The sequence below is a fragment of the Macaca thibetana genome, chromosome 14 (assembly GCF_024542745.1).
Source record: "Macaca thibetana thibetana isolate TM-01 chromosome 14, ASM2454274v1, whole genome shotgun sequence".
Lineage (NCBI taxonomy): Eukaryota > Metazoa > Chordata > Mammalia > Primates > Cercopithecidae > Macaca > Macaca thibetana.
In genome coordinates this window covers 104,534,117-104,548,520 of record NC_065591.1, presented here as the reverse complement: position 1 = coordinate 104,548,520, position 14,404 = coordinate 104,534,117, and the positions used below count along the sequence as shown (strand labels likewise).

The 14,404-nt window shown below is 47.6% G+C and overlaps 1 protein-coding gene across 16 annotated transcripts in view; it reads left to right on the top strand.

Moving 5' to 3' along the window:
• TIMM8B (translocase of inner mitochondrial membrane 8 homolog B) overlaps positions 1 to 14,404 on the top strand; it is a 1,180,384-nt gene that overhangs the window by 537,996 nt on the left and 627,984 nt on the right. The gene's annotated exons all lie outside the window — the stretch shown is intronic.

Below are 14,404 nucleotides of genomic sequence, written 5' to 3'. Positions count from 1 at the left end.
ACATTTGTTCACTAAGAAATCATTAGCAAGAACTTCATCATATGACAGGTGCTGAGGATACAACAGCAAACAAGACAGACATAGTCTTTATCTTTATGGAGTTTACAATCTAGTAAGGAAACAGACCACTAAACCCAAACTTCCAGCCTTCCAGCCACCTGAGATGTGGTTGTATAGAAAGGGAGAAAGGATCTGTAGGACACTAGGAGACATACCTGGCCCTGACGTGGGAGGTGAGGGACAGCAAGGTCAAGGAGAGATCTAGGTAAGCATTACAAACTCCCTGACACACATGAGATGACTCCAGGTTTGCCTCCTGAAACAACCAAGTGGTCTTGGGTTTCATTCATCTAATTGTCCACTGATCAACTGCACTAGGTTGGCACAGGCAACTCGGTGACCCAAGCTGAAGGCATTATCTGTGACCCCCAACTATCCCCATGTGCAATTCTGCCCCTACACTGTATCCCCTGACTCAAAAAAATGACACTTTCATCTACAAAGTTGTCTGAGCCATTAATCCGGGCATCCCTCTCTCGCCCCTTGGGTTCAGTCACCCACCAAGTCCTACTAATTCCACTTCCCAAGGGCTGGCTCCCTCCCCCTAGTCTCTTAAGTTCCATTGGTATTCCCCTCGTCCAGGCTGCCATCATCTGCTGCCTAGATTGCAGCAACAATCCTCCATTGTTCTACCACCTCCAAGCTGTCCACCAACCCCACTCTGATGCATTCGTATAGTCTTTCAAATGTGCACTTCCGCCTGGCGGTCTCCTCCTGGCTTCAGCCTCAAGCCTCAGCTTGATTGTCACTTCGTTTGGGGAAACTCCTCTGATGCTTTCCCTGGTGTAGGCACCTCGCCCGCCTGATGCCATCACACAGTGCAACAGTCACACTTTACTGTTAGGTCCTGGCCTCCCATATCAGACTCTGAGTTCTACAAGGGCAGCTACTGTGTCTTTCTTGCTCACCCCTTTACACACAGCTCCTTCCCCACAAAACAAAATGTCTAACAAGGGTCATTTTACAAGGGAGATGTGATTCCTTGGCAGGGAAATCTGGGTAGGATTTCTGATGATAAATAAATAAATGAGGAGCCCACAGCAGGTGCACAAGTGACCCCTGGCCTGATCTAGGCTGGCCCCTTCTTCCCCTCTCTTTCGCTTTTCCTCCTTGCAGAGCTGGCTGCTGTGACCACAAATGGAGAGGAAACACGATTTATATTTCTTTCTTTGGTTTGGAGAGTGCTGTGACACACAGAGATAAATTATCTCTCTCCTCACCCACCCCCCAATTTTTTCTTTGGGTTTGTAAATCTTTGAAGACAACCATCTGAAAGGGGCTGACAGGCAGGTGTTTGGGAGAGGGAGAGAGCTAGGAATAAGGTGTTTTGACTGAGAGAAGAGCTGCTAATGCATCCATGGTTGTTACCAGTGTGATGACAATTGCAGTTATGGAAGCACTTTGATTGGGGAGGAGGAAGAGGAGAGAGAGGAGAGAAGCCATCTTCTTATCTGTCAGAGGCAATAGCAGAGTCTGAGAAAGTTAGAGCCTCTCACTGCCTCTAAAAATCTTCCCGGACAAAAATAAAAAATAAAATAAAAACTAAGCCAGGTCTGTCTGGACCTGGGGAGCAGTAAAGTGGCTTAGATATGACCTGAGGCACACCCCATTATTGAGCTGCTTCTCCTGGAATTGATACCTGTAGAGCCTCCAATAGACAGGTTTAGCTACTCAGCAGGATGGGCCTCCTGTGTGCCCATGTCTCAGGTGCTAGAGGGTTCTAGAAGTCACGATTTCGACCCTTAAAGCTCAGTGAATGCATACGGATCCCTGGACTCTGCCCCTGATTTACCCAAGCCTTCCTCTTCCTGTGTGATCTTGATAGATGAAGAGAGGAGAGAAAGGGAGAGAAATCCTAAAACTGAGAAAATGCTGGGAATGGAAGGGCACTGCTGGACCCAGCTGCTCTGCAGGGAGACAGACATGTTCCAGAGAACAGCAGAGTCATAGCACAGAAAACACAGAAGCACATTTGTTTGGGGCATCAATTGTGTGTGTGTGTGTGTGTGTGTGTGTGTGTGAGTGAGAGAGAGAGAGAGAGACAGAGAGAGAGAGACAGAGAGAGAGACAGAGAGAGAGAGAGAGAGAGCGAGAACAAGGATTTAGTGGAAGTTCAGCACTGAGTCTTATTGAAAATGAAGCCAGAGCTGACAGATGTCAGCCGGCTCCAGCCACGCCTACTGCAGACATCAGGGGAGCCCAAGCTCAAGATGCCCTCCTGCTCCTGCCTGCCTTGAGGGTTCATGCTACCCTCAGAGCCAAGCAGGCAAGGAGGCCTCAGGGAAGCTCAACCAGACAATCTCTGCTGTCAGATTCTGGGCAAAGGAGGCAACATTTGTTCCCTTCCTTCCTAAAGGCAGAGTTCTGCTATCCCTACTCCTGTCTGCACCCCAACACACACACACACACACACACACACACAAAAAAAAACACATACACACACACATAAACACACATGTGCACGCACACAGCACCAACACTACCACCACGACCACCACCACCAGCAGCAGCAGCAGCAGCAGCAGCAGCAGCAGCAGCAGCTTTTGCCAGGCAGCTGTACCAGGCTGCCTCATCCTATTTACGAAGAAGAAGGAAGAAACTAAAATCCAGCCCTAGACTTGGCTGTGCCTCAGCCCCATAAAGGCTTCCAATTTCCATGTTCTCACGTAGCCCAGAAAATAAGAGTAATGAACAGCTTACATGTATTCAGTGCTAACCACATATAGGCATTGTGCTAAGTGCTTTGTGAGACTTACCTTTCATACCCCTCACAACACTCTGAGGCAGTTTCAGTTATTAGCTCCATTTTGTCAATGAAGAAACTAAGTCTAGAAATAAAACAGGTAAACAAACCAAGCAACTCAGAGTCATCCACAGTTACCAAGGGCCATGGCCTCAAAGAAGGCTTCTCTGACTTCCTAGAGCTAACTTAGATACCTCTCCTTTGGGCTCTAGTAAGGATCTTAGCACTTACCACATAGCATTATAATTAAGGGCTTATATACCATGAGCAAATTTTTCACTAGTAGAATGTCAATGAAAGCCATGTGTGCAATTTCCAGGCCTGTGCACCTGTGATTCCACTTCAACCATGTAGATGAGGGCAAAGCCCCACGACAGTGGTTCTTAAATTTGGTTGCTATTGGAGTCAATGTGTAGCCATGTTTGGGAACTGCTGCTTTAGAAGATGCTAGAGAAACACAATGGAAGGAACCTGGGTCCCTGGATGACCGTATGAAGCAGATCATCCTGCCAACTGGGAACATTCACCTTGAACAGTTACATAAGAGAGACATCACCTCTATCTTACCTACCCTCACAAATGCCATGGAGACACCTGAGGAGTAAAAGGAAAATCTGATATCACTTGGAGGCCTGGACTGTCAACCATTGGTCAGGAAAGGCAAAGGCACCAGCAACTGCTTGCTTGTAAACACACGTGCACACACATGCACAGTTCTCCCTGTCCCAGTCACCATTAAAGCAGTAATCAGCTAAAGCCACAGTTTTCCTGGCTTCCTACCAGGCTCTGATTAAGGGAGAACTTCTCCACCCACCTTCCTCACTCCAAGGCAGGCTGAGCGCCAGCTTCCTCCTTTATATTCTCTTCCTGTTCCTATAAAGCAATTAAATAAAAGTTTCCTGTAGACTTCACCTTTCCTATCTTCTCTCCTAGAACTTGGCTCATATTTTTGTCTTTTTCTGAATCCACACGCTTCCTCCTTCTAGTTCAGAAGATGAAAAAATCCCTTGATTCAGGTGACCACCTGTAGGGAGGGGGCTCCCACCTAAATCCCTGGTGTAAAATTCAAGTAGAATCCTGCACCACTGCTGCTTGGAAGTTGGAGGCCAAGCCAGCTCAGTAGCCTTGGAGTTTAGAAATGGGACTCCTTGAAAGCAGAGACCCCAGGATGAGGAGTGCCTTCTAAGGAGCAGAAACCATGGCCATTCCCCAGAGAGGCAAAGTGGCAGACCCTGAGTCCAGGACCATGGACAGGGAAGAGTAGGCCTGACAAGTATGTGGACCAGAAGGAAGATAACTCCCTGGGTAGATGGCCCAGCCTGGGAGGTTAGCACTGAGCGAGAACACCTCAGGCATGGTGCCTATCCAAGAAGAGATGATACCTCTTGGGGATGTGGGATCAAAAAAAGGAATGTCAACAAAAACAACATGTGGGACAATACAAGCAACACATGGAAAGGTCCTAGCCATGATGTGACTTTGATTCCATAGGACAAAGCATGCTAGAGTTCCATGAGGGAGGTGCTGCCACCCAAGCTCTAGTACTGAGCTCCTTCCTGCTCTCTGTGTGATCCTAGCCAGTCAACCGGGCTTCTCGGAAAGTCAACTTCTTTATCCACAAAATTAGTATGATGGTAACAGCTTCCCTAGTGACTTTACTATGGTGTTAATAAACTCAAATAAGATGATATATATGAGGGTAAATAGTAAAATGTAATTTATGATAAATATTTCACATGCTTTGGTTTTCTGCCTGCTTCAGATGAAATTCCGGTGCTGAGTGGTGAGACTTCAGTACAGAAGCTACTCATCAAATATTTGCTGGAGCACTGTTGATTTTGTTGTTTAAAAAAGTAGTTAAGTAAATGCAGTCCCTTCTAGTCAGAGGCAAGTGGAAAGAATAAGAGGAGAAAGGAGGCAGGGTTAGAGATTCAGACCTTGTGTGCATCTGCAGTTCTGTTCAGCTGCCTCCTCATTGATCCCCCTGCTTCCTTCCCCTCGTGGTGAGACTGGAGGGGGTCTGTAGAAGAAAAAGCAGAACAGGGAAGCAAGTGAGTGAACCCTGGGAAGGGCTCTTGGCCCAGGCTCCCTTCCTCACTGTTCCAGACAGATTGTTCATAGCACTGGTTGTCCATGTCACAGAAAACCTGTCCTCCCCACAGTCCCCAGCAGCCATGCTCTAGATCATGTAAGGTCCCCTCAACTGACTACAGCTGAGCGATAGGCATCTGACCCGAGAATCTAATTTATAGACTGGCAAGTGGGCAATGAGTTGGCCTGGCATGATAATGTTCCCCCAGGGTTAATGACTTAGAATAATATGGGAAGAATAGGGCAGTTAGCAGTTGTATTAGTCAGTTTTCACATTGCTGGTTAAGACTTACCTGAGACTGGGTAATTTATAAAGAAAAAGAGGCTTAATGGACTCACAGTTCCACGTGACTGGGCAGGGCTCACAATCATGGCAGAAGGCAAAAGGCATGTCTTACATGGTGGCAGACAAGAGAGAATGAAAGCCAAGCAAAAGGGATTTTTCCTTATAAAATCATCAGATCTCATGAGACTTATTCGCTGCCACAAGAACAGAATGGGGAACCACCCCCATGATTCAATTGTCTCCCACCAGGTCCCTCTCATGATGCATGGGAATCGTGGAAGCTACAATTCAAGATGAGGCTCTTTGGTGGACAAGGCTGAGATGGAGATGGAGATGCTTTGGGACACAGCCAATGCATATCAGCAGTGAACAGAGGAACTAAAGTCATGAAGTAAAGAGAGGCTGGGGAGGAAGGTCATGAAGTAAAGAGAGGCTGGGGAGGAAGGTCATGAAGTAAAGAGAGGCTGGGGAGGAAGGTCATGAAGTAAAGAGAGGCTGGGGAGGAAGGTCATGAAGTAAAGAGAGGCTGGGGAGGAAGGTCATGAAGTAAAGAGAGGCTGGGGAGGAAGGTCATGAAGTAAAGAGAGGCTGGGGAGGAAGGTCATGAAGTAAAGAGAGGCTGGGGAGGAAGGTCATGAAGTAAAGAGAGGCTGGGGAGGAAGGTCATGAAGTAAAGAGAGGCTGGGGAGGGGAGCATGAGAGGCCTTGGGCAGGTCAAAGTTCTGAGCAAGCAGAAACCATGAGATAGAGAGAAATCAGGGCAGAGAGCAAAGAAGAGAAGTGGGCAGACATGGAGAGAGGAAAATGCAAGAAGAGGAGCCCAGACCCGTCAGGACTGTGCCCCTAATGCCACTAATGCCCTAATGCCACTGCCATGTGTTCTGCTCTCAGCCACCCCAATCCTGGCTCACTCTGGAGCCAATTTCTCCCAGAGCTTGTTTGTTCAGCTTCTCCAGAGTGCCCTGGAAGCTGGGCTTTGTGGCTGACTTTCTCGTTTTCTTATTCCTATGTGCATCTTTACCAAAAACCCTGCATTACTTGAGGAATGCTGATTGGGTTTCTGCTTCTTGCAATCCAAAAATCTAAGCAAATAGGCTGCCGCTGGGGATTTGGCAGCTTGAATCTCAGAGTGTAGGGTCGTTGGCACATCTCTAGGGTGTCTGTCTAGCAAAGCTGGGGCAGCTGGGCTCGGCCCTACAGTCTGGAAGGGCTGGCCTTGAATGCCCGAAGCTCCTGTTCCTGAGCCCAGCTCAGGGTCCTCGCCATCAGAATAACAATGAGTTCACACAAGCCAGCAGGTGTGCAAGCCCAGCCCTTGCCCAACCATTCTAGTCAACTAGGGAGGCCCATGCATGTGCCATTGTCCTGTCTTGGCATCAAGACTATGATCTGCTAAACGTGCTGAGAGAGGATGGGTAACCAGAGATGGATGCCAGACCCTATATCTTTACGCAGTCTCTTGCCTAAAATTCACAAAGCCTGATGCAAAGGTACGGAGGCTTCCTGTCCAGCTTCCTTCTCTTTATACCTGGGCACCATCCTATACCACCAGTGGCCACATGCACAGAGGGGCAGATTCCCTGGCCATAAGTTCAAGCTTCATCTACACTTGTCCCATCCCCTCAATAGCCACTCTTTGGCCAGCCTTCAGGCCTTGGGGCTTGCAGACCAGTAATGAACCTGGGGGTGCACTTGGGAAGAGGTCCCTGTAAATCTGGAAAGGGTAGTTCAAGTCTGTTTGGTCTGTGTCCCAAGTACGTTGAATGTGGGACAGAAAGGGACATGGGTATAGTATAAATACTGCCTTTATTATCTATGCACAGTACTAATGAGAGCAGCAGCTTTGCCTCTGGCTTTGTCCAGGGCTGTAGATGAGAATGCCTGTCATTCACAAAGGGCTTACTATGTACCTGCTACTAAGCATGCTTTGTATATTAACTTATTAGATTATTAAACAACACTGGCTTATCGTTATTCTTAATTTACGATGAGGAAACTCAGGCACAGAGAGATTAAGTAACTTGCCTAGGAGTACATGTAAAGTCAGTGGTAGCCACAGGATTCCAATCCAGGCAATCTGGCCCCAGGGTCTGGGCTCTAACCATTTTGCAACACTGCCTCAGCAGCTGAAGTGGAATCAGGACTTTCCGCTCACTTCAGACTCCAGTTTAGGCCCCGTGGGGGCACAGAAACCACTCTCCTCTCATTTCCTTTTCTAACGACAGCTGTGAACACAGCATCTCCATCTCAGCCTTGTCCACCAAAGAGCCTCTGCAGGCAGCCCAGGGGCATGTGAAAGAGAGGCAGCCTGGGAGGGGTGTCTGGAAGACTTTTTCAACTCAGAGTGGAAAACAAGTCAATGTTGATACAGTCACTCTCTGTATCTGCAGATTCCTCATCTGTAGATTCAGCCAATCACAGATCAAAAATAGTTTTAAACTAATAAAAAATAATAATACCAAAATAACATATAACAGGAAATTTTAAAAATACACTATTATAACTATTTACATACTATTTAAATTGTATTAACTATCATAAGTAATCCAGAGATGATTTAAAGTACAGTCATGTGCTGTACAGTGATGTTTCAGTCAATTATGAACCTCATCCATAACAGTGGTCCCATAAGATGATGATGATGATGATGATGATGATGATGGTGATTTTGATGATGATCATTATTATTTGAGACAAGGTTTCACTTTGTCACCTAGGCTGGAGTGCAGTGGTGCAACCACAGCTCACTGGAGCCTCGACCTCCAAGGTTCAGGTGATCGTCCTGCCTCAGCTGGGACTACAGACGTGTGTCACCATGCCCAGTTAATTTTTGTGTTTTTTGCAGAGACGGCATTTTGCCATGCTGACCAGGCTGGTCTTGAATTCCTGGGCACAAGGGTTCTGCCTACCTTGGCCTCCCAAAGTGCCAGGATTATGGGTATGAGCCATTGTGCCTGGCCAAAGTTATATTATCATATTTTTTCTTTACCTTTTCTATGTTTGGATGCAGAAATACTTACCATTGTATTACAGTTGCTTACAGTATTACGCTGTAAAGATTTGTAGCCTAGGAGCAATAGGCTATACCATATAGCCTAGGTGTGTAGTAGGTTATGTGTCATCTAGGTTTGAGTAAGTACACTCTACAACAGTGGTCCCCAACCTTTTTGGCACCAGGGACCAGTTTCATGGAAGATAATTTTTCCACGAATAAGGTTGGGGGAGGGGATGGTTTCAGGATGATTCAAGCACATTACATTTATTGTGCACTTTATTTCTATTATTATTACATTGTAATATTAATATATAATGAAATAATTCTACAACTCACCATAAAGTAGAATCTGTGGGAGCCCTGAGTTTGTTTTCCTGCAACTAAACATTCCCATCTAGGGGTAATGGGAGACAGTGACAGATCATCAGGCATTAGATTCTCATAAGGAAGGTGCAACCTAGATCCCTGGCATGTGTAGTCCACAATAGGGTTTGTGCTCCCATGAGGATTTGATGCCACTGCTGATCTGACAGGAGGCAGAGCTCAGGCAGTAATGCAAATGGTGGAGAGTGGCTGTAAATACAGATGAAGCTTCCCTGGCTTGTCTGCTGCTCTCTTCCTGCTGTGAGCCCTGGTTGCTAACAGGCCACACACTGGTACTGGTCTGTGGCCCAGGGGTTGGGGACCCTTGCTCTATAATGTTTGCACAATGACAAAATCACCTAACATCACAGTTCTCAAAATATATCCCCATTGTTAAGCAATACAGGAGGATATGCATAGGTTATAAGTGAATACTATGCCATTCTATATAAGGGCCTTGCTCATCTGCAGATTTTCGTGTCCATAAAGTGTCCTAGAACCAATCCTCTATGGATCCCAAGGGACAACTGTAACTGCTCTTCGTTAAGCACCTCTATCGGCCAACATGGGCTTTACGTACATTATCTCATTTAATCCTCACATCACTAAGAGGTAGCTAGTATAATCCCCATTTATTATTATCATTTTTTGTAGGGGGGAGGTCTTGCTTTGTTGCCCAAGCTGGTCTTGAACTCTCATCAAGCAATTCTCTTGCCTTAGCCTCCTGGGATTACAGGAGTAAGCCAGGTGGGAGCCACCATCCCTGGGCAATCTCCATTATAAGATGTGTAACTAAAGTTTTGAAATTTTTCTGACATCACTCAGTAGTTGGCTTAAGGAGGAGTTGGACCCAGTTCTGTTTGGCTGTAGTTAATGGGATCTGCTAATGTACCCTGCAGGGACCCAGTTCACATGAACGTCCCTCCTCTCCTCCCTGCCTCCTGCCTGCCTCCCTTTCCCTACCTTTCTTCCCTCCCCCACTTCACTTTCTCCCTTCTCCCTTTCTCCTTTTCTGCATCTCCAGAAAGACGATCCCCTGGGTAGGTCCCTTCCATCTCTGACAGAATCCAATGGCTCATGGCAAGCACATTCCCTGGGTCAGCACTTGTGAAGATGCCTCAGGATAAAAGGAAAGAGGTCTGCAGGGAGAGAGAGAGCAGGGGGACAGAGAAGCCAGCCATCACTGCAGGTGTTTCTGACTGACATAGTGTCTGCCAGCACCCAGAAATATGGAGATTAGCTTCAGCTCTCCACAACTACACCTCTCCACAACTGTTTAAGAAAAAGAAATCTACAAATAAATATCTGCAAAGCAACTTAGCTGCAGCCCCTCCCTACACACTGGCCCCTCCCTGCACACTGGCACACACATACTCAGTCACTCTGGCTCAGTCACGTGATCTGGAGCTTTAGTGACTCTCTCACACTCTCTGTCTCCTAAATGTTGACCTGGTGGGAAACTGGAGAGTTGCTGCTGGGCTGGCCCAGGGGAGGAAGCCCAGAGGATGAGAGAGACTAGGTGGTATTCTCAGGCCCCTCTGAAGGCTTCTCTAGGATTGCTGGCTCACAGGTTCCCAGGAGGGTACGGGGCATTTCTTAACTACATATTAGCAAGCAGTGAGCCACCTTGAATGTCTGAGCTGAGAAGGGCTTTAGAGACTGTCTCCTGTCATTCTCTCATTTCATGAAACTTTCAAACAATCTAAAGCCACAGAAAGTTACAAAATCCCTGTGGTGGTCTGGCTGACTGTTAAAGTCAAGAAGGGCTAAGTGTTATGAAAAACACCCTCAAATTCTTAGTGGCTTGACACAAGGTTGTCTTGCACTCACCTAGCAGTCCATTAGGGGGCACCAGTGGTGGAGTGAGAGGGCTCTGCTCCGTGCAGTCATGCAGGCATCCAGGCTCTAACCATCTTTGGTGCTGCCATCTCCAACAAGGTCATCACAAGACAGAAAGATAAGGTGGAGGGCCGTGTGTAGGCGGTTTCCATGGGTGGACATTTCTCCTGCATACATCCCGTTGGTCAGGATCATCACATAGCAAGGGAGGTCCAAGAAGAAGAGGAGGAACTCAACATTAGCGAGCAGTAGCAATCTCTGTTACTTTCTGCAAGGAGGCATGACTTTCTTTCCTTTTACTTTGAACCCTCTACTCTTAATCTCTCAGGCAGGTGTTAATAATAAAAACAAGAATAAATAATAAAAAGAGGTCCTAATTTTGAGGGCTTATTATTTGCCAGACTGTGCAGATTTTATTTTATTTAATGCTCACAAGAACCCAATGCCAAGGTTCTGGTATTATTTCTATGTTCAGAGAGGGTAGAACTAAGGCTAAAAGAGGTTTAGCAACTCCTGTTAGGTCACACAGCTCTTCTGGGTGGATAGTCCTGCTGGGATTGGAGACCAGCTCTGTCTGACTCTAAGGGGGTGCAGGAAGAGCTAAGGACAGCCAGGTTGGGATTCAGCCATAGCTGGGTCACGTCAACCTCTAGCAGACAACAGAGAAGCTGAGCCATTGTTCCCCACAGCCATATCCTCACCCCCACCTCCAAAGAAGGGGTTGGGAGGCAGAGAGCCTCTGAATCACCAGGCAGCTTGACAGCACATCCCCTGCTGAGTAAAATTGCTTTTAAAAAGCACTTACTTTTTATGATCTAATTCAGGATGACATTGAGTGTTCTCCAGCAGATGCCTCTGCCCCGTTCCCACCAGCTCCCCACTTCTTTCTACCCCTTTTCCTCAAAGCTGTGACTGCCCCTGTGAGCAGCAAGACTCATACCCTGAGTGCAACTTCTTCCCCATTTGGGGGAGGAAGTTGATTCCACATGGTGGGATGGGTTGTCCCCAGGCTGCCTCCCACTCTGTGTTCCTCTTAGTCCCAGAGCCCACCACTGCCTCTGCTGTGAGCAATATTGTGCTCACTGAGATCATGGGCACTGGGGTTAGACAGGCAGGGTTCAAGGCTGGCTCCACCACTTATATGTTAGTTATAGGACCTTGATCAATAATTAACCTCCCTCACTTTCATCTGTAAAATGCAAATAGTAATATCTGCCTCCCAGGACTGTGGTGAGGATTAAGTGAAGTAATTCAGGTAAAGTTCTGATCCCAGTGCCTGGCACACAGGAAGAACTAAAATGCTTTGGGGTGTTACTTGTTCTGGGATAAAATATATCAATGAGCAGATATTCCGAGTCAACCCTTCCTCCATTAACTGAGTAAGAGGGGCCATCTCTGCCCAGATGCTCACCCCTTGCAAGACCTCTGAGGCAATCTCTAGGCAGCAGACGAGTTCTGCACCTTGCTGATGCTGAATTGATGCGAGGGAGGCTGAGGAAGGACTTATCCAGAGAGAGTGAGTTGATCATAATCTATACAATGAATGAAGAAGGGGAGAGGGGATCAGTCCAGGTCCTCTGAGGAGCAGATACCAAGGAGAAATCAAATGAGCATGGATTTTTAAGAAAATGCCTGTGGGAAAGGAAATAAGCGAGCTGGGAAAGCTAGGGAGAGCTGTCAGACCACAAGGCTGGGCAGGTGGGGATGCAGAAGTCTAAGGAAGGTTTGGCAAAGCCATTGAGAGTCATTGAGCCAAAGCCAGTGGACAGAGGGGCACCCTGTCTTTCGACTTCAGCCTCCAGCTGCACTCATTCCTTGGTGGAAACGGCTCCTGGAAAGCATGGGTTCCAGGCAAAGGCAGCCACGGATTCCAAGGCTCGGCAGCTAGAGCCCCAATCAATCACTGAGGTATAATCAGAAAAAGGAGGTCTTTGAGGCACCTCAAGGTGCCTCAAGGAAGGAGACAGACTGAACTGTGGGCAGAGGCTGGGCATGCATTAGTGGAAGGAGCTGCAGAAGGAGAGAATGCAGAGCAGGAAGGTTGGGAATATAAAAATCGTTGGAAATTACAAATTATCATCTCTTTAGTGTTTCTTGGGAGATACAAGTTATAGATTGGGAATTCCCTTTTTATGATTTTTGGCTACCTGGACTGCGCTCCTTCCAATATAATTGCATCTGAGACTTGTTCCAGTATTCAACAAATCGTTTTATAAAATATGGTGCCTATGATGCAGCAAACATAGTTTGCTTTATTCTAACAACAAACCAATGACATGGGTGTAATCTTTGTCATACTCATTTTACAGATGAGGAAATGGAGGCACAGAGAGGTTAAGTGACCTGCCTGAAGCCACAGCCAGAAAGGAGTGGAGCTGGGATTGGAACCCCAGAGTCTGTGCTCCTGCCCAATACCCGCAGCTGCCCACCCTTGGCCACCACTCTGTCTCCGTGTCTCCATTCCCTTCTTCCCACTTCTCCTCTCTACATTACAGCCTTGCCTCAGCAGCCAGTCTGGTGGTGTGCAGCCACTCCCACCTCTGACTGCCAACTCCCCTGCACACTCCCTGAGGACAGGGAGGCCCCTGCCCTCCTGAGCTCTCTGAAGCATTTGGCGCTGGCCAGCCCAGTACAGTCGCCACACATCTGCTCATCTGGGTTTGGATCATCTTCTAAAGCCTTTGCACTTCATCACCCCCAAATTCTGCTCTGTTGTTTAAGGATTGTCTCTCTTAAAGCTGACTCTCAAGTAGGGCTGACCTCCATTCTGGGTGTGGAGTAGGGACAGCTCTTTTGGAGGTGACGTCACAACCCTCGGTAGCCACCTACACCAGTACCCCACAAGCTTCTGAAGGTCTAACCCCTCCCGCCATGTTGCTCCCTGATCATTTGTTTCTCTAGCCTCTTGGTAAAGTCCACAGCCATCTGCTTAAATGTAGAACTGGAGGCTTAATTCAGCCCTACAGCTTTGATTGGTTTAGATATAATGCTTATTTTATAGGTACTTAGAAAGGGAGATGTTCACTGGGCAGTTGCGGGGAGATGATCCATGACTATAATTCCAGCACTTTGGGAGGCCGAGGCTGGAGGATCACTCGAGCTCAAGAGTTCAAGACCAGCCTGGGCGTAAAAGCAAGACCCCCATCTCTACAACAAATTTTTAAAAATTTAGCCAGGCATAGTGGTTCACACCTGTAGTCTCAGCTACTTGGGAGGCTGAGGCTAGAGGATGGCTTAAGACCAGGAGTTTGAGACTGCAGTGAGCTATAATTGTTCCATGCACCTGAGCCGGGGTGACAGAATGAGACCCTCTCTCAAAAAAAAAAAAAAAAAAAGAGAGAAGACAGAAAGGAAGGAAGGAAGGAAGGAAGGCAGGCAAGGAGGGAGGAGGGGAGGGGAAGGGAGGGGAGGGAAGAAGGGAAAGGGAAATGTTCACTGGGACAAAGAGACGTGGAGTAGTCTACAGGATTGGAGAAAAGGAGGTCCTATTTGTGTTCCTTTTCTGCCAGTGCATCTAAATTCACCACTGTAAGAACCAAGGCCAATCAGATCACTTCATTATTGTTCTTTACAGAAACATGGGTCCTCAACACTTTCCTGATTCTGGAGGACCCTAACTTGGGTTCCTTCTAGGAACCAATGGATGTGCAGGGAAGGAGAGTCCTAGGCAGAGAGTGCACCATGGGAGGAACCCCACTCTTGCCCCACAACCCTGGTCAACCCCATAACTGGGCAACCCCAGGGAGGGGAAGTCATGAGAAAGAGGGGGTGGGGGTGGAGCAGGGAGGCAGAAGCACCACCACCAGGTGTTTCACGCCTTTCCTGGCTGTATGTCCACTGCACAAGGCCTACCCCACAGAAGATCTTGTGCTAACTCGAGGGAAGCTGCCATTTCCTGGGCAGCTCCCAGGGCTGCAGGCAGGCTGGGCTCTGCCCCATAGGGACCGGTGGGCTCTGAGGACACAGGTCAGACCTGCGTTCCTGGCTGCCTCCCTTGGCTCTGGAGCAGACAGCTGGACTGTGGTTG